The sequence below is a fragment of the Schistocerca nitens genome, chromosome 2, assembly GCF_023898315.1.
Source record: "Schistocerca nitens isolate TAMUIC-IGC-003100 chromosome 2, iqSchNite1.1, whole genome shotgun sequence".
Lineage (NCBI taxonomy): Eukaryota > Metazoa > Arthropoda > Insecta > Orthoptera > Acrididae > Schistocerca > Schistocerca nitens.
The window spans coordinates 539,297,170-539,322,232 of record NC_064615.1 but is presented as its reverse complement, the minus strand read 5'-3'; positions in this window follow the sequence as shown (position 1 = coordinate 539,322,232).

The following is a 25,063-nucleotide window of genomic DNA, read 5'->3' as shown; positions in this document are numbered from 1 at the left end:
ATGGCCTTGTGTTGGTTACAAGGAGACCAGATGGGAGCCTGCAACAAACTTCTATGAGTGCTTGACACACTGGACCTACACCAGGAGTTACGGTCCGGGTTGCAACCTCATATGACAGGAAGAGCAACCAGGGTTAACCTTCACTGTATTGACCCATCAAGAGCAACATGGAACTCCGTCCCACAAACTGACATCCTCTACCTGTACAATACCACCCATGCTTTCGTTCAATATTCTGGCGGTTACACCAGTTGTTAATGTACCAGCTTTTCACATGCGCAATGTCATCTCGCGCTTACGTTAACCTGTGATTACCTACGCTAATGTATTCCCGAAACTTCATTACTCTATATCAATTACTTTTTGTGTTAAAATTTTCCGTCTGTATATATCCAGATCTATCATATGTCTATTTGAAATATATTGGGAAATAATATTTTATATTCACTGCAGTTAATGGCAAAATAGTTTTGTACAAGCATTCTTCTAGCAGCGAGTAAATTGCACTAATGGATAACCAACATTTGATGGTAAATGGGCATGATTATAAATGCCTAAGGTTACGGACAGCCTTTCAGCCAAATCTGTTGAGATAAGCTATCTACACTGAGCTACGAAATTAAAGAATCACTTTTTCCAAAACCCTAATTGTCTTCCTCTGCACCCTTCCTCTGTATTGGTGAGAAACTGTGACGCCATTCAATGTTACTCTCGGGCTCTGCGACTCTTCAATTGACGTCGTGTCTACTCGTGCAGAGCAAGAGACCAGAGCTCACAAGCTGGTTGGCTGATTTGAAGGGAGGGACCAAACAGCGAGGTCATCGGTCCCATCGGATTGGGGAAGGATGGGGAAGGAAGTCGATCGCATCCTTTCAGAGGAACCATCACGATATTTGCCTGAAGCGATTTAGGAAAGTCACGGAGAACCTAAATTAGGATGGCCGGAACGGGGTTTGAACCGTCGTCATCCTGAATGCCTCTCCAGTGTGCTAGTAACTGCACCACGCTGTTCGGTGCTCAACGTTCACATGAGATACTAGGGTGGTTAATGATGTCACACTGGCAACAAATTTCACAACCCTTCTGTCCAACGCCCTTGTGGACCTGTCACACGATGGTAAGGTCGTCACACCCCTCTTATCTACAGTTCACTCCTTCTTTTGACACCTTCACGGTAGTGGTCAGAACAGCACCAACAGACTTTAAATCACTCTGTTTTCTTATGGGCGACCGTACATAGTATTTCCACGACATCGCTGCCCAGAATCGACAGAAAAAGGCCTCAGGAGATGTCACATAGGGTGTCAATGGAACCTCCCCCCCCCCCCCCCCTCCCCCGCCCTTGACGCTTTGGTTCCCACGCATATCATGGTCGAAAACGACAGTACGCACTTTGATTAGCAAAAGGACGACGTTTTCGACAACATTCGACACTGTTTACACTTCCCAGGCGATTCAACCCTTCTGTAAGGACGCCAGCGGGCTGCAACCCCACTGAATATGATCGCAGTCCTTTGGAGTCAAAAGAAGGAATGACAGTTGGGTAAGAGGGGGTGTGACGACCTCCCCATCGTTTGACACGTCCACGATGGCGTTACACAAAACTGTGGTGGAATTTTGTGCCCATGTGACATCATTAACCTACCTTACACCTCACATGGACTAGTGCGCTCCGTCCTTTCTTTAGTAAGAGCCGACACGTCACTGTTTGAAGCTTCGCAGAACGCCAAGCTTTCGCACCATTACAGAGGAAGCTGGCAGACACCTTTGAGCTAGATTTTAAGCTTGCTGTGTGGCCATGGGAGACAATTACGAGGTTTAGAAAACACTATTCCTTAACTGGGTTGCTCGTAGAATCAGAGAATAAAATGCTTTTCAAGAAAAGATTTCAAATGTACAGAACACTACTGTGCCAAACCGTGTGTTTCGATCACTAGACTTCTCGACATCATGTTACCTACCCCATACCGGAATCTGAATACTATCTTCAGGCAACAGTTTTCTCCTCTCTCTATGCGGAGTTACTAGCTTTCCAATTCAAGATAGGAAAAAATTGTTGTAAGAATGGGAAAGAAATGAATCGGTAGTTCTTTGTTAGAACGGTAAGAAATTATCTCACGGAATAGTCAACTCCTGCTGTCAATTTTTAGTGTTTAGTACCCATACAGTTCCTAAAAGTAAATGATTAATTCGTCTTGCCGCAACTCTTCTTTTCCTTTAAAACTCTGAGGCAGACGTTATCTTTCAACGAATTTTCGATTTTTTCTTCAAAGATATTAAATAAACTTATGATACCTCACCGTATCTTCATTATTTCTTATCTGTTGACGAAACATAACGTCGGTGGTTATAGATTATTCCATAGATTTTCTCTTAACTGAAGAGAAACTTAAATGATCTCTGTAATGCTTTTGCAGTCTTTAAGAAAAGAAACAATAGTAAAATTCTGTGATAAGATAACATAAAATACAAAATGTTATTTTATTTCTGTCTTCAAGACTTATCTTATGAAGATTTCCAAAATCTTCGTTTCTTCCGAATGCGAAAAAATTTCCATGATATTTAGTGAAACTATGACTCGCGTAAAATGGCGGGATAGGAAAAAAAGGCGCGAAGATGTTCACAATTTGTTAAATAGTGCACCATGTTGTGAGAGATGCCAGTTTCTGGATGCTGTATTTGGCTGTCTCGCTCACTGTAAGTTTACATGGTGCAAAACTCTCCCGCATAAAATTAACGTTTATTTTGGAAAGTATGTGTGAACTGCAAACTAACGTTTCCAAATATCCTAGAAAAATTCTGCTCTTTAAAAGATTCACACTTCAAATTGATCGTATTACAACTTTTTGGTAAGACGAGATCCCACGAATCGTAGCTTATACGCTGTGACAAACTGATTTATTAAAAACGTTGGTGCTAACGTTGTGATGTAGCCAAGCGCTGCCAACAGGTACATAAATATCATGAGAATTGGGAACAGTAAACACTTATTTGGATTCTAGATGATGCTTGCCACCTCATATTCCATATTCTACCAGTTAGGTTTGGCTTCGGGACCTCCCTGAGACGTAATAAGGAGAATGGGAACTTCTTTCGAGGCCATGTAATTCGTCGAATCTGACCCCCCACTCAATGGCTGGTATTCATACGAAAAGCCTCTTGAGGACGGGCACATATCAAGACTGAAGAGGATATTCTGCCAAGAATTCTTGCCAGCTGTAAGACTGTACAAAAAATACCTACGTGTTCGAATGAGTACTACAGAATTATGTGCGACGATGATAAGACTACATACAAGCTGGTGATCTCACTTTGAACAACTTTAGTAAATGTAATACCTTATATTAGTTGTTTATACACATAAAACAGTTACGAAATGTTGGGATTATTAACATCGCCAGCAACACAAAAGTAAATTTTAAATTTTATTTCCTGTTTTGCTTATAACTTTCTATCTATTCGCCATCGACCAGGCTTCCTCATCTCAAACTAATACGTTTGTCCTCTTCATAGTCACTCAATGTGTTTTCATCATGTGAACACCATGTACAAATCTTGCGAGATGGTACACTTTTAAGGTTCGGCATTGTCTTGAGCACATCAAAACAATGTCGGCGTGAGAGACAAGCTGAAGAGCATGATTGCTCAGACGCCGCCGCCATTTTCTTTATACGCCAGGGGTGGGAGTGGGGGACACGAGTTACACCTCTTTTGTCTACCAGCCTCGTGCCATAGATCTTAAATTTTCCAACTGTCCATCAAATGCAAATTTATCAAAGGAATAAATTAAGAAGTAACCTTATCTAAACAAAATGAGTAGGGAAAAAATGGATAAAGGACATCGTTTGAGGATGTTATACAGATTCATTCTGAGAGTGTGGGTCATCTGCACCAAGCAAGTCGATGGAAGATTATATGAAAAAATTATCAGTTGTGCACCTCGTAGATGTCGACTTGGAAGAATGTAGCGGAAGATAGAAGTTAGCCATCTAATGCAACATACATCTACAGCAATCTGCGAATGTGCGAGGTGCCGGGGCTACCAGTGTATTTAACACTAAATGATGCTCTAAGCCCCCCCCCCCCCCTATTCTAACTCCGACTTTTGCTGTTGCACATGGATTAAAAAGAAACGCGAACTGACTGCAATCGACCCTGCAAGTGGCGTAGAAAAGAGTTTGGCACCTGCAATAATTTAATTTGATAAATAAGTTAAATAAAGGAAAGTTTCATTAACGTAGTGAGAAATGATAGGGTTGCTCTACCGATTAACAGAATGAAAGTTCTGTCCAAAATAACAATATGATTTATTAAGACTAAACTCAAAATAATAAACAAAACACATGAAACGTTTAAAGTACATCAAATTGGATACTCAAATAAATGCTGTGAAGGTGAGGTTGTCCATAAACTAGATTGTGACATTTATGACCAAGTGGTATGTGGAGCCAATTCCTTGCAACTCAAATTTTAAGAGAAACACCCAGCCAACCCAACATTAATTGCTGCTACAGTAGTGAGAACTCAGGCAATGAACATCCAAGACAGAAGCACGTAAGAAAAGACGGGAACAGGCGTGCTCTGCTGAGCTCTGATTATCACAGAGCAAATTCCCTAATCTGCCGGAGCTGCGGACATACATTACCAAGCTGTCTTCTTAACTGCTAGAACACGATCTGGCGTCCCGTCGTGGTGATGATAATGTCACGAGTATAGCTCAAAACAAATTATCATGGTCTGGTTGTTCCAGACTAAACACTTCCTATCAATACAAATGCGCCTCTGAGGGAGATGAAGAAGGCTCGCCACACAATCACTGATGGTACAGTGATTGATTTTAACAAGCGAAGTCACACAGTAACTCCGATACAGTCTTTAGCCAAAACTGCTCAAGACAGACAACATAGGCCGCTTGTACGCAGAATGCTCAATTGCCAACTGTACTCAGGAAGTTACGTTGAAGTCGAAACTTCAGCAACTTCGTCATCCAGTTACAATTAAACAAAAGTATATTAGACAGCCAACGGAAGGCAGGCTGTCCAGAGCAGCGAGGGCTCAGTCTTGTAACCTACTCCGACCGAAAAGCGACAGCCGACCCTCTCAGGAGCACCTGTACAGGCCGAACACAGAACATTCCTGCCCCCACGACAGTGGCTGTGGTTAAACGTTCCAATCAACAACTCGAAAACCGGCGGAAAATTCCACTCTATTGCTGAAGCACTACCATTCCACCAATGGAGATTCTTGGCGCCAATTTCTGCGCCGATTTTGCTACGTCACAGAGCTATCCCCTGAACAAGCCAATCACAGTTACGATTTTGCAGAAAACGCGGGAATTTGCCCACCCAGACTGCCTGGGAACACAAGTCATTCCCACGCCTCGCTGGTAGCCCGCCAGAAAGTGTTTTCGCTAAGTTACTGCGAAGTAACGGAATCTCTAGCCCAGCGGCTCCTTCAGGCCCCTGCGGGCGTGTCTCCGCCGCTCTTATGACAACGTCGGCATCTGGAAAGCATTCACTCGACTCCCTCGCACCCGTCGGCTTAACCCTTTCAAGATCAGCAGAGCCCACCTGTCACCGGACCATCCGGGTGACGAGAGACGCTGCGTGGGAAGTCCGCGTGTGAAGCAGTAGCAACTTTTCACGGCATGGAATTAGAGAGGAAAATCGAATTCCTCAGAGTAAGATAGAAATATGAGAGGGGGCTTCTGCCACCTCTCAAATGATCAAATATGTGTTTTTACAACGAGGGTGATAGACATAGCTTACGTTTCCATCAGTTATCAGCCTAGGTAGCCAGTGATGCTGTCCTACATGCTGTCTTCTTAGTGCAGTATATATCTATCTGAAGATAGAGTGTGTAAGTACTGCAGTATATATCTATCTGAAGATAGAGTGTTTTAGTACTGCACATTGGTGGTGGAATACCGCAATCAGAACAGGACATGCAAACACTGACTTACGTTTAAATACTGCTGGTGGATTGTGATAGTACGATCCTAGAAAAATTGGTTCAAATGGTTCAAATGGCTCTGAGCATGACGGGACTTAACATCTGAGGTCATCAGTCCCCTAGAACCTAGAACTACTTAAACCTAACTAACCTAAGGACATCACACACATCCATGCCCGAGGCAGGATTCGAACCTGCGACCATAGCGGTCGCACGGTTCCAGACTGTAGCGCCTAGAACCGCTCGGCCTCCCTGCCCGACAGAAAAATTGGCAGTATTCGTACTAAAGCCCAGGGAAAACAGTTGTGAATGAACTGAATTAGTACACATAGCAGTCCCTGAATAAGTGCATCAGATTTTCTGGATTCGAGACCAGGTTCAATATGTTTCTTTGCATTAATGTGCGTAATATATTGCATCCCCGAGCTAAGATAGGGCCCAGGTGGCCGCAATACATGATCAGGGGCAGCGAAATTAGCATGTTATGCGGCTCAGAGGGAACTCAGGTAATCAGGACGCCAATCTGAAAAGTCGTAAATTTCTGCACCGCGCTATTCGCCGTAATCTGTGCTTATCTGCGGCCAGAGCGGCAACACATCTCGTAACTTCACTTTGCGCTGTCATTCGCTGGGTATTACGACTCAGAGGCCAGGGGTCCGCCATTATATTGTATATTACATCATTTTCTTAGTAATTACCTGCAGAGCTGTTTTATCTGCCTTGCCAGCAAAATAAAGACGTTCACTTGCTTGCCTATATTAAAGCAAATCGTCTGATCAAAGAGAATATGCGGTACTATGGTCGCCTTAACGTCGCATGGAACGCAGAATTAAGTCAGAGGAAAGTGCTTTCTATTATTCAATGAAAAATTCCCTAACTATCTGCAACAAAATAAAAAGAGTGGCAGGTCGTGGTATCACATCCTCCAGAAGTAAAAGAAAACGACACCCAGTACGACTAAGCTCATCAAGATGGTATAAATGTGATCGAGTAAATAACGTTGTGCACGTATCATCAAGAAAGATATTGCTAGACCATGTAATAAAATTAGATGTAATGTATAAAATGGAAAACAGAGAATTATTGATTTATTTGATTAAAAATGCATAACTGATATGTAATGAATCGTGTCAGTTATCACTTTATTATAAGGCGCATTATAAGTAGTCATTACGTCACATACATTTTTCCAGTAGCTACACGCTGCCTGAAATTAGAGAAATGACTACTGATGAAAAAATGTAGAAATTTAAGCTAAATGGAACATGACATCGCGAGTTGGTGTTCTTCCAATACTAAATAAATCGTTGTGCCAGAATGAAGGACTACTATACTTTCAGGCCGTTGCGCTATTACGAAGTTGTGTTGCTACTGATGGATGGAGATAGTGGATGGCCAATGTGATCAAATAAGTCACCGGACACATCCAGCTGAAATTACTTACTGTTGATTAGATCCGTATGAACTACTACAACACATTGTTTCCCAACGGAAGATTGTAATACTTCATCGTATAAACGTCTAAAGGCCTGATATTGAGGTAACCGATCGAGGAATAAGAAAGAAAGTAGAGCTGCTTAGTGATGGAAAATTTTCAGGAGCGGGTGAGATACATATAAGATTGTACGAAGATTATGCGTAAGAACTTGCTCCCATATAGCAGCAATGTACTGTACATTGATGGAGCAACCAAGGGTAACTAGTGACTGAAAAAAAAAGCGCATGCCATTCCCGTTTTGAAGAAGGGTTGTAGGAGAGATGCACATATTTGTAGTCCTACATACTTGACGCCAGTCTGTTGCAGAATTATGGAACATGTTTTATTCTCAAGAATTATGAAGATTTTAGAAAACCATAATCTCCTCTATAAAAATCAACATGTATTCCGCAAACAGAGACCTTCCGAAACTGCTCCCTCTGTTCCTCCGTTAGACACATTGTGAGACACACAGCGCTGTAGACAGCGACGTTCGGGTTAATGCCGTGTTAGTTGAGTTCAGAAAGACGTTTGACAGCGTATCACACTGGCGTTCGGTGGAAAAAAAGAATACAAGCCTAAAGAGTATTGGACCAGATTTGCCCACTGGATTCAAGACTTCCTTGCCGTAGAACTCAACAAGTGCTCTCAAGGGAACAAAATCGACAAATGTAAAGGCATTTCCAGAGAACTCGGAAGAAGTGTGATAGAGCGTTATCATTTATAGTGTACATAGTCTGGTAGTTGTCCCTGAACGTAAATAAATGTAACATACTGTGCACACATAGAAAAAGAAATCCGCTACTATACGACTATTCTATTGATGAGAAATCTACGTAAAATATCCATGAATAATTATCCAGAGCGACGTTAAGCAAGATGTGCACATAAAAAGATAATAGGAAAAGCAGCTGCCACACTGAGATTCATAGGAAGAATCCTAAGGAAATGTAGCTGATTTGCTAAAGAAGTGGCATGCAAGATGCCTGTTCGCACATTTCTTGAGTATTGTTCATCAGTCCGGGACACTTACCAGGTGGGACTGATAAGAGAGGTAAGATTCAACGAAGAGCGGGGTGTTTCGTTACGCTACGAGATAGACGCTGTGTAACACGCAGAGGTTTAGTGTTGAAATTTCGAGATAGTACTTTCCGAGAAGAGTCTGACAGTATATTACTTCCTGCCATACACGTCTCGTGAAATGACCACGATGAGAAAATACGTGAAATTAGAGCTAATACAGGGGCTTACCGGTAATCATTCTCTCCACGCGCCGATCGCTATTGAAACAGGGAAGGTGGTATCGGTTAATGGTAGCAAAATCACCCTTCGCCACACTCCATCAGGTAGCTTGCCGATGTTTACTGCTACGTTTGACTCACTGTTCCAGATAGTCTGAAATTTTTGTGTCGAATTGAGATCCGGTACTTTAGCGGATCACAAGCGGCGCGTTTGGGTGCCTCCGTGTCGGTAAAAGCAGAAAAAAGTGCCCTGTCAACACAGCTGTTGGCATACAGCGTACTCATCATGGAAATGTAGGCTGAAGAATAGCACTTCGTGACCCAGTTTGTTGAAATAACATCCTGGATCATTTTCACTGTGACCTGAATGCGTGAGCCCAAGTACGGGTACAAGAAACACTCTCAAAACATCACAAAAGTACCTTTAGTCTGAATTACACTCTTCACAGGCCGCATATTAAAAGCACTGAGCCGCTGATAGTCTCAGTGCCTCGAATCATACGAAAAGACGCAAAATGGCGACTTCTCGGGGCATACCACACGTCTCCTTTCAGCGACTGTCCAGTTTCTGCTGGTTTTTGATCCATTGAAGTTTTGTAGGTTTACGTGCTGCTGCTGCTAAAAAGGCCATTTTCGAGGTACCCGATTCCTTATGTCCATTGTACGAAGTTCCTTTCACAATTTTCTCTGGGAAACTAGATAAAATGAACCAGCATTCATTCTGGGCGCGGTCAGACGAGATAATCTTACAGTCGCTGCACTTAAGCCTTGCTACTTGGCTGACGTAGGACACCATTCCTTATTAACACGTCGGATAATTCACATTGATAAACCAACAAGTCAGCCATTTTTCTTCACTGTGTGAGTATGGGCAGGTTCAAACATGGTAGCTGATACCTGCCTTCCTGTCACTTTGACCTATCTTACTGTTCCGATTCTATACAACCAGTTAACCAGTAACTTAGTGATGAAAAGCGTGAGGTGCAGTTTGAGCTATTCAGAATACCCCTAGGATGCTATAATTCCGATCCTTGATAACTTACATGGAAGGCAAGCTCCCTGCAAGAGGATGCCGATCTAAGCTAAACAATGTCACACAAACGTCTTGTACAAAGAAAACTTCTAGAGGTGAGCCAATCAAGCATGAAAATATGGTTACCACATTAAAGATGGATATATACACGAAGTGACTTATCTAATTACAAAGGAAACTAGTGGATACCGTACAAATTCGTTTATTGCCATAATGCATCGAACAAATAAATTACCCACTGAAATAAGTATGTAAACATTTAACAAGGAGCCAAAGATTGTAATTATGAAATCTAGCCTCGTCACAGGTGGTAGGTCAAACAAAAGGCTAAAGAAACTAGATCACGGATACACCCAACGACAGCGAGAATGGTTAGCGGTTTAAACAAAGAAACCAGAAAACTAGGTCCGAACACCAGTAGAATCTTTAAATTGCGTAATGAAGTAACTAGCTGGCTGTGAACTTTAAAAATGCGCAGTTAAACCCTGATGTAAGTCAACAATCCTTGCGTCCTGCTCGGTTCGATGACTGCATTTCCGGTTCATTCAAGCCACTCCAGTATCAAGTGAATGTGGAAGGCGGCAGCAGTAATGGCCGAAACTTTTGAATCCATGTTGCCCTCTGTACTGCGTTGTAATATACAGACATCCATCTGCGTAGTGCCTCGGCACCAAGTGTGTAACCTCGTCGGAGTCTATGCAGCGTGTGTCTACTCTCCTCCATCACCTGGCTGGTCGGCCTTACAGGTTCTCTGACTTAACTCCTCCAGATTTCACTGTTTCTGCCAATGTAGGACTCTCGCTGCCGAGTTGCAGCAGACCCTTCGAGTTCCGATCAATAACAATTTTATATATACCTTTCTCAAACTTCTAGTCCTGCGGATTTTCATGGTTAACCAATGATGACCTGGAGTGGGGAGGAAGGCAGGAAACCTCTCCCACTCCATGACTAGTTTTTAACCTCAGCTAGTCGAAGGTATTACTCGTAGATACACGCGGGAAAGCATGTCTTCCGGAGAAATAATTATTGTGAGCCAATCAGAATCACTATTCTAGGATTGTAAACGAAGATTCTTATGTGTCGTGACTGCAGAGAAATGGTGAGTCACATGTTTCTCTCAATCTGAGTGCTACACCTGGCTTCAGGTGCTATCTTTCCAAATTGATTTCTTCAGGGATCTCGTACGTTCGAGTTATACAGGAGATAGGCCGTCGTAAGTCGCTTACTATATTGAGATGAGCGTCGCGAATTCTGCGTCGCCTACCTGCCTGGAAGGACAATTTTCATCTCTGTTCACTGAAACTTCTTAATAAATTTTTAATTCTGAAACTGCTGAGTGAAACTGAATCCAAGTGTCACTTCGATATTCTTTTATAATTTCATTTCTGACCTAAAGATTTTGCTCTGACAAACCCAACTCAAACTTCTCCTATTCATTAATTACCCACAATATTCAAGGATAATGCGATCTGACTGCTTTAAAATTAACTCAAAAGAATAGCCCTGAATTAGAAGAAACACTAACAATAACCCATACATTTCATCAGTCACTTACCACACAGAAAATCTTCATGACACGAACTACAGCGATACAGTAAGCACCAATACAGCCAGCTAAATAAAAAGACTCTAACTACTGTAGGCTCCTACTTCTAATATGCATTTGGTTAGCAAAGGAAAGATTTTGTTGCAGAACAAACAATGTATATAGCAGATTTTATCTTAATCATGGGACAACCAGTCCGAAAAAGTATATAATCGTCAGTAATTCCATTATCATTTTACATTAAATCTCCATGACAGACACATGTCCAGACCGTCGGCTCGCGCTAATAATGCAAACTTCCAACACTGCTAATTATTAACTTCTAACCTCCATCACTGCTGACTGTTCACTTCTATCTTCCGTCACTGCTGGCTATTAACTTCCAACTGCGAGTCCGACCAACCACAGAGTCTCTTACTGAGGGCGCACAGCGCTGTCAGTGATATTAATGCAGAGCGCTGCATTGCGCTGCCAACATACAAACACATAAACAGGCTACTTACAACACGTTTATGACTCCCCCTGGTTCTTGAGTAGGCTTTCATGTTGAGCAAATCAGCTAGAGAAAGAGCTGTCAAGGCTGCAAAAAAATAACAGGTATCGTTCAACGTGGTGAAAAGGACGGAAGAGAAGAAGTAATCAGTTGTGCAGTGATTGGTAGAATTGGATGTTGTCTGAAGTTATGATGCTGTGTTACAGGATCAACTACATTGATTATTTGGATGTGAATAACACATTAAAAATATGTAGTGTCACAGTTTACGTATCAACTGCCACGTGACATCACCTCCTCGTCGCTTTTAAAATGTATGTTGATGGAATTGTGCTGAGATAAATCTGCAACATAAGTTCATCAAATGCATTTTTGCCAGTGTATGGGTATTGTTTTCGTCTTGTGTTTCACATGCTCAATGTTTGTTGACTTTTAAGCCATGGGTGGAAAAATGTTAACGTGGTGCCAAGATAACACACTTATGAACAAGCCTCTCCATATTCATTCGTCCCTACCGGTGGCAGGGCATACTTATTTGGAGAACTTATAATAAAGGGAGGACGACCAGTTAGTACAATAATACACACAAACTTATTATTTTTTCAAATCTCATGAATAAAGGCAATACAGACATGGATAACATATTTTCAAAATCCACACATACTCGAAATCAATGAACAAACACTTATTATGATGAAATAAGGTATGATTAATTTGATTATAAATATATCCTACTACATAAAACAACACACTAAAAAACAAAAATAATAAAAAGAAATCGATATGTACATGACAACAAAACATAATAAAATCATTTGTATCACACTTATGCTGTTGTGTGATTATGTGGAAGTACAAAGTTGTAAATTATCATGACATCTAATTATGACTACATACAGCATGTGTAAATGCAAATATAATAAAAAGAAAACTAAAAATTATAGATAAATTCTCATACAGAAACATCTGTGTTGGTAAATACGTAAGTGTCGTAGCTGCGATATCAAACATAAACGTCATAAATTTACAAATACGCAAATTGCGACACCGCTGATGGTGTGTGTCAGATTACTTCGTAAGTATGAAGACAAATATCAACTGCAAATGCAGAGAAATAGCAGCAACGCTGATGGTGTGCATTAAAATTATTGATAATTGTTGATAGGGCCTACGTCCAGTCTATATAACAGTCCCCGAAATGTAAAAAATAAAAGCAAAACATCATAAACTACACTGTCCTTGGGCAAATACAATGCTCAACATGTTTTTTTTTTTTTTTTTTTTTTTTTTGTGAAACGCTTGACAAATGAGACAACACGGAAACGAAGTAGGTAGTGTTTGTAGTCTCTGTAGTGCTTCTCCCAGAATCGTGGTACGAGACACGAGTCCAAGTCAGTAGCTCGTCCAAGCGACTGATAATTCATCTCCATGGTAATTAGTGGTCTGACTGGCATAATGTTCATGTATGTAGCCTGCTCTTAGCAACAATTAATTGGTTCCCTCTCTCATTTCGTGCAGTGTCAGTGATAACAACGTTCACAAGTCCACTGCTTCAGTGACGGACAAGTGTTCAAACAGTTAGCGATCAACAGTAGCAGTTTATGTTTATGACTCACAAATAATTTTATGTTGATCGAATGTCATTATGATTTTCATAGTCACACACAGGCAAAGAAGAAATGTAATGTCGTTTGCAACTGTAATATGAATGTATCTGAATCTCATGTCCCAAAATGTAAGTGGGTAACCACACAAGAGTTCATATCAGTACGGATAGTGTTTTAATGTTTATTATAACGTGGTAGGCAACAGGATGACGAGTTTATACGCAGTTCCTTATGCAGCTGTCCCCGTGCAGTGCTTCGCTAATGACTCAGGTAGACTTAGTCTGCCTGATGAAATTATAGAAGGGGATTAAATGTCCTCTGCGCGTCGCCTCGTGGTCAGATCGATAGTTGGCATGACAGTTGTCTTAAGTCGGTCAACATGCCGTAATCTACTACGGCGGTCTCCCGCGATGTGTGTAGTGGCGTCGACGAGAGGAGGAGATCCGCTGGCCCATAGGTGCAGCTGGCGCGGACCGCAGCTGAGACGGAGACGGGCAGACTGCGGCCCTCCTTTGGCAGGAGACGCTCTTAGGGGGTACTCCTTAGTTCCCAGTCAGTCAAGGTTGCATCACTTTCAACAGACATCTGCCTCTGATCAGTTGTCCGCCTCGCCTTCTCATGTGGGTCATATTACTCGTGTCACTCGTTAAGTCCTCCAACAGTTTTACATGGGAATGAAAAAAAAAGAAACAAAATTTTCGTATGAACCATTACATTCAATACCCTTGTTTAATACATGACATGAAGAAATATGACTCTCTCGCCTCAAATAATAAACAAGTAATAAATACCGTGGCTCCTAGGTCTTCAAAAGCTACACAACTATTCATGTGAAGCTCATTAATTTACAATTATGTCTGGGCTCCAAGGTCTTTAAAAACCAAGCACCTAAGCTAAGATCCCTGGGCGTCTTAACCCTGTGGTGCATCATTTTCACTGCAATGGACACCTTTTAATGGTAACATATTTGACATTTTCAATCAGTTCCGAGGCTGCAAATGTAAGCAAAGCAGAACACCATTAGGGTGTGTCCGCTACTGTGGGCTGTGTGCATTTTCAGTGTCAGGAGTGACTGAAAACGCCAAAGACGCGACCATAAACACTGTCCTTTGTAATGGATGCTTAGCGCCACAGGGTTAGTAAATGAACAGCGAATTTGGTGATCATATGTAGACATGACTTTTCAGATGATAAATACTGTATCAATTAAACTTTCATAAATCCTTGTTTTCAGTGTTTATTGCTAGAGAAACGACAGGTTCGCGCTCTGGTTCATAGTTTGTGGACAAGCCTTAATACAGGTTGCACGCGACAGTAATTTAAATTTTCTGAGGCATCCGCAGATGCTAAACGGAATCTTCTGCACTTATTTGAACATTCGGCTTGCTTGAATTATTGACGCCCGCTACATCTAACCAATGAGCTGGTAGGGTCTGATAACATACTTTCTGGTTATCAAGACGAGTTTTCTTCTCTCTTACGCTTCCTTCTTTTTACCATCCGCGGGTACTGAAAATATTTTGTAAGTCTACATCTCGAACGACTGTTCTGAAACTCATGAAATATGCTCAAACGCAACTTATCAAACTTACACACAATAATTCTATCATGTTATTAATTGCACCTGTAAAATACTTGGAGTAGGTGGGGGCGAACGTGTCCTCGGGACAGAGATCCGAATCTATTGTTTTTCCTTCTTGAGAATGTAGTGTAGCAGCCCTGCATCGTGACGTGATAGCTTTTATGGTAGAAGAGTCAGGCGTATTGTGTTAGTGATTTGCGCTTTGTAGCTTTCGAGATATGTGGTGAGTTAGTTTTTGGAAATTTCGATCTAAGTATTTACCATGTAACTAATGGCTATCTGTTTGCTACAAGAAAATCCCAAAGATTTCAAATACCTCCTATGTAAGTACATAACTTAGTTTAGGCTTTAATTGTTAGTTTAACAAATTAACATATATGGCAGCTAATAACAGAAGTTCAGAAATCAGCCCCAAGGGGCAAAGACACTGCGAACTAGATAGCAATGGTCTTTTCGTTCCTTGGCTTTAATATTGAACGCGAAGGTTAATTTAAAAAATTTAATGGAACTTAATTTACACTTCGCTGTCCCACATAGACTGATTAAGTATGTAATGTTACAGAAACGTCGGGAGAAAAACGTCCTCCACGTCGTTGTCTTCTAAAATGTTAGAGGAGGCTAAGAAGTTAATAGAAAATGGCGCTCCCATTAGAAATGCAGCTAAAAGTCTTGGATTTAGTGAACTCACTTTACGTAAAAAACTTAAAGCAACCTATGCGGTGACATCATTTGGGCGTTTCAAGAGGGTGTTTACTGAGACACAGGAAACTGATCTGGTGCAGTACTTTGTCAATTTTGTTACTATGTTCTATGATCTTACGATTAAACGCATTCGACGTCTAGCATGTCAGTTTCATGAAAGGAATGGAATGAACCACCCATTTAATATAGAAAACCGAGTGGCTGAGGAAAACTGGGCTCCCTCATTCATCGCTCGTCATAAATTACGTCTGGGGCAACTGGAGGAAATCAGTTTTTGGAGAATAATGGAGTTAAATAAAGCACAAATGCATCCTTTTACAGTAACTTGGAAACTTTGCACTCTAAATACAATTTTCCGTCCCATCGAGTCTATAATGAAGACGAAACTGGAATACAAACGGTGCCGGGAAAACTGCAAAGAAGTGTGACAAGAAAAGGCCAAATAATAATAATACAATGTATTTCCTTGTGTTAAAATGTTTTGTATTTAAATCAGAGACATGATAGTGTCATGTTGTAGTGTTTAATTACATCACGAAGATGGAGACAATGACGTTGATGATTTTGATGACGATTACGGTATTGCAAAACATCATAAAAGTTAATAATAACAGAATCTGTCAAGTACTGTAAATCTCGTGCAGTCTGTAATAATTATAATAATTTTTGAGTGGATTTTTGCCCCATAACAATAGGATTTTTATCCAAGGCCTGTGACAAAGATGTATTATCTTCATTTGTAACATTTTATTACTTAAAACATCACTACATCTCACAAACAAACTGAACTTGTGATATCGTGTGAAGTACGATCTGAGGTATACTATGTGCAATTTTCATTGTCATGTAACCAAAACACCAGAAGGAAAACAGAGAAAAGTGTTAAGAGCGCACCTTCGCCCCAGCCTATGGTAAGAACACTAGTTACCATATCTCGACTTGAGACTTAACATTACTGATTTTTTCTTACCTTAAAATATTCATCACCAAATCATTACATCCATGGGCAGTATTTGTCATGCTGTAAGATATTTTTAACATCACAGTCATGGATTTCTATAGAATGGCAGTCGAATCCCCTTCGATCACAATACACAAAATACGCAAACATATCCTATACCTTCGGTTGTTTGGAGTCCCTCACCTTTATGTGACGTGCCGTGCTAGTAACCTACCCTTCCCTACGCAACCACTCAATGCTTCACGCTTCTGGCATACTTAAACACGATAAAAAAGTTCACATAAGCTCCGTGCTCCAAGGCGTCCAGCAATACATAACAGCCTCGGCAATTGCTGCTCAGTGCTTCTCGCTACTAGCATCAAATATCATAACTGTAAACTTATCCAACGTCTGATCTGACAATTTCGTCATTGTCATTTTACAGTACTGAGACATCGGTTTAACTCTCTTCGGGAACTAGTCCACATACAATTCATAACAAAAGTACACCGCATCATTCTCTTGTATTCTTCATTGTACACTCGCCCACGGCTATGACAGTGATTGTTTGTTCTCTCGAACAATACCTAATCAATAAATCTCTTGAGGTGCGAGATGAGTTGCCAACCTTTTAATTTCCGACTCTTTAAGATTACAATGTCAGCATTATTAAGTATAATTTTCCTCATACTGTACGGCCCACAATGTGCGCAAAAGAATTTATCTCTTATAAATTTGCTCTACTGTAGTTTCAGTGGCTTCAGCGAACTCGCTTCTTCTTGCGTTCCACTTATTATTCGGTATAATACAAACGTTTACCCTCTGCACATAAAAATTTCGAAATTCCTACTATTCACTATTCGTAACCTCTCCAATCGTACTTCCTGATTAAATAATTCCTAGAACTACATTAACTGCATATTAACTACACTACTGGCCATTAAAATTGCTACACCACGAAGATGACGTGCTACTGACGCGAAATTTAGCCGACAGGAAGAAGATGCTGTGATATGCAACTGATTAGCTTTTCAGAGCATTCACACAAGGTTGGCGCCGGTAGCGACACCTACAACGTGCTGACATGAGGAAAGTTTCCAACCGATTTCCCATACACAAACACCAGATGACCGGCGTTGCCTGGTGAAACGTTGTTGTGATGCCTCGTGTAAGGAGGAGAAATGCGTACCATCACGTTTCCGACTTTGATAAAGGTCGGATTGTAGCCTATCGCGATTGCGCTTTATCGTATCGCGACAGTGCTGCTCGCGTTGGTCGAGATCCAATGACTGTTAGCAGAATATGGAATCGGTGGATTCAGGAGGGTAATACGGAACGCTGTGCTGTATCCCAACGGCCTCGTATCACTAGCAGTCGAGATGACAGGCATCTTATCCGTATGGCTGTAACGGATCGGGCAGACACGTCTCGATCCCTGAGTCAACAGATGGGGACGTTTGCAAGACAACAACCATCTGCACGGACAGTTGGACGACGTTTGCAGCAGTATGGACTATCAGCTCGGAGACCAAGGCTGCGGTTACCCTTGACGCTGCATCATAGACAGGTGCGCCTGCGATGGTGTACTCAACGACGAACCTGGGTGCACGAATGGGAAAACGTCATTTTTTCGGATGAATCCAGGTTCTGTTTACAGCATCATGATGGTTGCATCCGTTCTTGGCGACATCGCGGTGAACGCACATTGGAAGCGTGTATTCGTCATCGCCATACTGGCGTATCATCCGGCGTGATGGTATGGGGTGCCATTGGTTACACATCTCGGTCACCTCTTGTTCGCATTGACGGCACTTTGAACAGTGGACGTTACATTTCAGATGTGTTACGACCCGTGACTCTACCCTTCACTCGATCCCTTCGAAATCCTGCATTTCAACAGGATAATGCTCGACCGCATGTTGCAGGTCCTGTACTGGCCTTTCTGGATACAGGAAATGTTCTACTGCTGCCCTGGCCACACATTCTATAGATCTCTCACCAACTGAAAACCTCTGGTCAATGGTGGCCGAGCAACTGCCTCGTAACAATACGCCAGTCACTACTCTTGATGAACTGTGGTATCTGTTGAAGCTGCATGGGCATTTGTACCTGTACACGCCATCCAAGCTCTCCAAGCTCTTTTTGACTCAATGCCCAGGCGTATCAAGGCCGTTATTACGGCCAGATGTGGTTGTTCGGGGTACTGATTTCTCAGGATCTACGCACCCACATTGCGTGAACATGTAATTACATGTCAGTTCTAGTATAATATATTTGTCCATTGAATACACGTTTATCATCTGCATTTCTTCTTGGTGTAGCAATTTTAATGGCCAGTAGAGTACTACTCTCAATTTACATTTGGGGTTCCTGGAGTTGAATTCCGTGTAACGGCGAAGTCGGAGCCTCGCCCATTGTCATTTACTCTCTAACTCCTTCGTGGATCTGGCAAGCGTATTTCTACCATCTCTGATGGCTGCGTCCTCAGTAGTCTGTCATATGCCCAATACGATGGCGCCCATGAACTGCGAAGTTTGTTCCTATTCCTCATGTTACAATTTTTACGTCGTGGACGCCTTGCTTGCTAGTTCCCGTTAGCAGGTCCACATTGCGGTAGCTTGTAGTGCATTTTCAAAAAGTGCACGAACTTTGTGACATCAGGTTCACGTTCATAACCAAGCACGACCACTAAATACAAAATTGCACCAGCATGGTTCATATCATGACGGTCTAAAGTAATATCCTTCTGAACTCTGTGAGTTAATTTTGTTTGGCAGATCCGTGTTAGCTCTTTCTACTCAAATGATGTATCCAAGAACGGGTTATTTTCACCCTTTCTTTGAAATACTGCGGTAGACTAAGAAACTGCGACCCTGCACCAGTGCCCATCAGCAGAAAGTGTAGTATGGCAGTCTCCTGATTCTCTTGCGTCCAAAACTCGTGTAGGAACGTCTGCTTGAATTCCTCCTAAGTCTTGCACTTGGCCGCGAACAGTTGCATCTTTGCGGCTGTCTCTTCTCACACTTGTACGCCAATGACAGTGGTTTTATAACCGGCAGACCATGGCCCTGGTAGACCGTCTTGCAACTTTTCGATCCAAATTTTTGGATGCAAACTGATCTGCTTGGAAGCAGCACAAGCTTCTGACCGGAAACAAAATGTTTTCTAATTCTATCCTCTTCAATGTCCTGATTACTTATTCCTACTCCGATGACCTCTGCAGTTTGGTCCCTTTCATCCCTAAACCAACCAACCAACCAACTTATTCCTACTGACACACTTGACTGTGCATTCATAGGTAACAGTACAGGATCACTGGATATACCACAGAGTCCGTCTGTGAATTCACTTAGTTCCTCCTCTTCCTTCCACCAAGATAACTCACTCATTAACGTCTCTCGGATCTGTATATTGTTTGCTGACTCACTATTACTTTGTCTTCCCTTAAATAAATCAACCAGTTCTTCACAATTTTGACCTCTAAAGTCTGCCTTTATTTCAGTAGATGGACACAACACTTTTATTTTCTCCTGATGTTTTACTTTTGCTGGAGAAGTCCCATCTGAACCCACGTCATTACGCAACGACAATTCTTCTACCTGTGTCTGATTTGTGATACTTCTTCTGTGACTTCATCTTTCCACTCTTGAATGACACCAACAATCTTTTATAATTCTTTGGTTACTTCACTTCTTGAGTTGCGTGCTTAATTTATCAACTTAAATCATAATTTATACCTGTACTAATTGTTTCGTCTTCTCCTCGGATTTGTTAATTTGTTCCTTCATCTTCTTGCCTAATTTGACCATCCTTTTATCACACCTTTGTACGTGACCTATTCACTGATTATAAAATATGCTGAACTGTAATTCAATGTTTCTGAGACGCACATAATTTTTTTATTTCGCTTTTTTACGTTTTCATCTGTCTTTTGAAATGTTAGTTTGTCTTTCTGAAAAAATCGTTCATTTTTTTGCAATTCTCATCCATATTACTTTCATGACGTTGTCTTTCTCAGTTCTAAGCGAACTGCTTTGTTCAACTCCTACATTAATTTCACAGTCTACAGTCACTGTTGGTCTCACTTCTACCCTATCAGTTGTACTCATTTGGTGTAAAATACGTGGACGAGCACGAGTTTGGAATAACCAAACTGAAATGTTAGGGAGCTAGGTGGTGGAGTTGTAAGGTGATGAAACTTAATAAAAATCATAATACATTAAATAAATTTATATGAAACATAAAGTCCAGAGCGTGAAAGTAAACTTGTTTTCCTTTGTAATAAAACGTGTCCACTATCGGCAACAGGAACTAATAATCTTGATCCGAATGAATTTAATTACATCTACATCTAAATGGATACTCTGAAAATCACACTTAATTGCTTCGCAAAGGCATCATTGAACCGCCTTCACAATAATTCTCTGTTATTCCACTCTCGAAAAGTGCGAGGAAAAAACAAACACCTATATCTTTTCGTGCGAGCTCTGATATCCCTTATTTTATTATGATGATCATTTCTCCCCATGATAGTCGGCGTCAACAAAATGTTTTCGTATTCGGAGGAGAAAGTTGGTGATTGAAATTTGTGAGAAGGTGCCGCTGCAACGAAAAACGCCTTTGTTTTAATGAGTTCCACTCCAAATCCTGTATCATTTCAGTGACACATTCTTCCATATTTCGCGATAAAACAAAACGTGCTGCTTTTATTTGAACTTTCTCGATGTACTCCGTTAATCACATCTGGTAAGGAGCTCAGCATGCATAGGAATACTCCAAAAGAGGACGGACAAGCGTAGTGTAGGCATCTCTTCAGCAAATCTGTTATATTTTCGATGTCTTCTGCCAATAAAACGCACTCTTTGGTTTTGCTTTCCCACAACATTTCCTATGCGTTCTTGTTCGTAATTGTAATTCCTAGGTATTTAGTTGAATTTAAGTCCTTTAGATTTGATTTATTTACGGTGCAACCGATGTTTAACATATTCCTTTTAGCTCTCATGTGGATGACCTCAATCTTTTCACTATTTAAGGTCAATTGCCAATTTTCGTACCATACGGCTGTCTTATAAAAATCGTTTTGCAATTTGTTTTGATCTTCCGATGACTTTACTAGACGATAAACTTAATCATCATCTGCCAACAACCTAAGACGGCTGCTCAGATTGTCCCCTGAATCGTTTATATAGGTAAGGAACAGCAGAGGGTCCATAACACTACCTTGGGAAACGCCAGAAATCACTTCTGTTTTACTCGATGACTTTTCGTCAGTTACCACTAACTGTGACCTCTCTGACAGGAAATCATGAATCCAGTCACATAACTGACAAGATATACCATAAGAACGCAGTTTCACTAAACACAGTTTCAACCAAATGCAGTTATTAAAATCACTCCTAAAACCTTTAAGCTATATAAATAAATTCTACAGCAAATGATAGGGCAGGACATTTAGAAGAACAAACCTTCAGTGTTTAAAGATAATGTTAAAAAATACGGGTTTATAACTGTAATTTCCAGAACCTGCGGTAATGGAAGCTCTGATGTACAAAGTGAAATCCCAATGGGACTGTGGTCACAACAAATATCCTTAGTTACTAGAGTGAATGCCACAGCCTCCACGTAAGCGCTTATTGTTTTAAACTACCTGTAACACCCACAATGTATATAAACACAGATACCATTAAGACAAACATAAAAATAAAATAATCCCTGCTAACTTCATGGACGGAAAGTACTTAAAACATAAATCCAATCTTAAAATTATTACACAACAGCCACAGCTAAATGAGCCGCCAATTTTAAAGCACTTCGCTAGAAATAATTTTCGAATGGCACAGAAAATTTACAGGCCGCAAACAAGAAGTACTGATTGACCAATACGTAACTTAATGGCAACAACACTCGCCCATTATTCGGATCAGGACTATAGAATAACTTTTGATAAATGATGTGTAATGCAGTGGAACACATATTATTTGATATTACTCTTTTCTCTAATTACAGCTCTGCAAGCTGAGTTAGTTGTTGGTAAACCACAATACAACAGGCTGGAAATCAGGCTGATATAGAGCGAAAAACTCCCTAGTAGAAACTGAATAATTTTGTAAAAGAAAGTAGTATGGTAGATGCTCAATATTCTAATACCGACCCAATCCGCTCGAAGTAATCTGGTCTAACAGTAGGTACGACAGCGAGACGGACTGCGACTTTGAAAATACGGCCCAACTGGCATAACGTACTTGCAACGGCTCCTGAAAAGACATACCATTGTAAAGATAAATACGTCCGCTCTGCCCCTGTCTAGCGAACCCGCTCGAAGTATCTCGCCTCTTGACGGGAGACACAGCTCTGTTGCTTACTACCAGCTATCAACTGCACTGCACGCTGCGCTACGTCTCTCCTGGACTAGTCAATATCGGGAAACACGGTTGAGCGTTCTTACTGAGAGCGCCGCGCTCACACCACTTACAGACCAAAGCTCCAAGAGCACTATCGCCAGAAATCTCTTGGTGCAGATGCGAGCCTCTATATCCCCTATCTTCCATCTGACTGACTTCATTGTTTGTGTTGATATGCGACTATCTTAATTTCTCTACTAGCATCAAGCACGCAGAATCAACTGTCTAGTGTTCACGGCTGACTGTGCAGTCACATAGAGTTAACTGTTTAGTGTTCATCACCGTCTATGTTTCCGGTACAGTGCAATGCGGACTTGGCAGATGCATCGATGGTGTCTTGACAGGAGGACGTTGCAAGCAATTGGTCTCGTCTTGCGGATCGTTGGACGTTTAAGGCTTCTATTCGCGCATAGGGTAGGCTTAGAAGAATGAGAACACCTCTGCTGGAGGAGGAACTTCTTCGTGTGATTGACGACAACCCCGTTACCAGCGTAAGACAATCAGCTGCTACAGGTACTGTTGACCATATGACTCTCTGGAGAGTGCTACACGGGAACCTGCTGTATCTGCAGCACGTACAGTGCGGAGACACTGTCTGCAGCTCATACTCGTGCACCTTCACACTTCTACGAATGATTCATTCAACAATGTGTCAACCCACACTTTACTGAAAATATACTGTTAACGGGTGAGGCTACATTTCAACGTGTTCCGATTGCAAATTTCCACGATAACACGAAATTCTACAATCACGTCATCAACGAAGGTTGTCTGTCAACGTTTGGGTAGAAATTATTGGCAACTTTTTTTTAGTGCCTCATATTATTTCACTCACTCTGAACGGGGAAATTTACCATTCTTTGCTAGAGGATACTCTACCTGTTCTATTAGAACATGTGCCTCTCCGAGTGCGAGAAAACATGTTCGTGCACGATGGAACTCCTTATTTTAGCGGTAACGTTCTTAGCCTTCTAAATAATAAATTTCGTGGCCACTGTATAGATAGAGATGGACAAGCTCCACGGTCTCCACGCTCTTGCAAATTTGTGGTAAGGTCTTATGGGACCAAACTGCTGAGGTCATCGGTTCCTAAGCTTACACATTTCTTAATCTAACTTAAACTAACTTACACTAAGGCCGACACACACACCCATGCCCGAAGTAGGACTCCAACGGGGACAGCTGCGCGGACCGTGACAAGACGCCCCTAGACTGCGCGGCTACCCCGCGTGGTCTCCACGCTCTTCCGATTTAAAATCACTAAAATCATTAGCTTGTTGGGGCATCTGAAAGGTCCTGCGTATGGAATTTCGGTGGAAGATGTACAGAGTCTACATGCCCGTACTGTCGACGACTGCGAAACGACACAGTTCTCCGAGCAGATATCGGTGCACCAGGGATTGAAAGCGATGGTGAGTTCATGCATGTATCCTTGCCAGTGGGCCGATGTAGAGCATTTTGAACATTTCATTTGTGAAAATGTTTTCTACTGCGCTCATACTGTCTTTTCCTGTGTGTTTCCCGTGATAAAAATGTTGAAGAATTGTAGAGCCCGAGATCAATCATCGAAATAAAGAGTTTCCGCACCCAAGTCATCTAACATATTTTCTTCCTCTACGTATAATCCTTCCTAACTCCAACAGTCGAAATTATCTAAAACTTGAAGTACTTAAAGTACATAAAACTTTGGCCGTAGCTTTTTGTTACACTCTGTATGCACAATAGAGTACACTCTCTCTTTCGTTAGGCCAAACCCAAAAAATACTCACGTAGCAATTTATGGACTGTATTGGGGGTTCTATGATTATTTCAGGAAGAGAAAAGATTGACACAGAGCAGTCTGACATTTGCAGTATTAATTTTACGATATGCCACAGCAAATACCACTCTATTTTGCAAACGTTGGTCAGTGGTTTCTGTTATTACCTGTGGATTGTTGCGTTAGAATAATACGAGGGTTGGAACTTTAATACTGGCAACTAGTTGTTGCATATAACCATTAAATGTTCTGCGTATAAAACTACTGTGTTAAAATTACCTGTGTGCATAATTACGTTCACTGTATGCAATTCCCAAGAAAAATACTCAT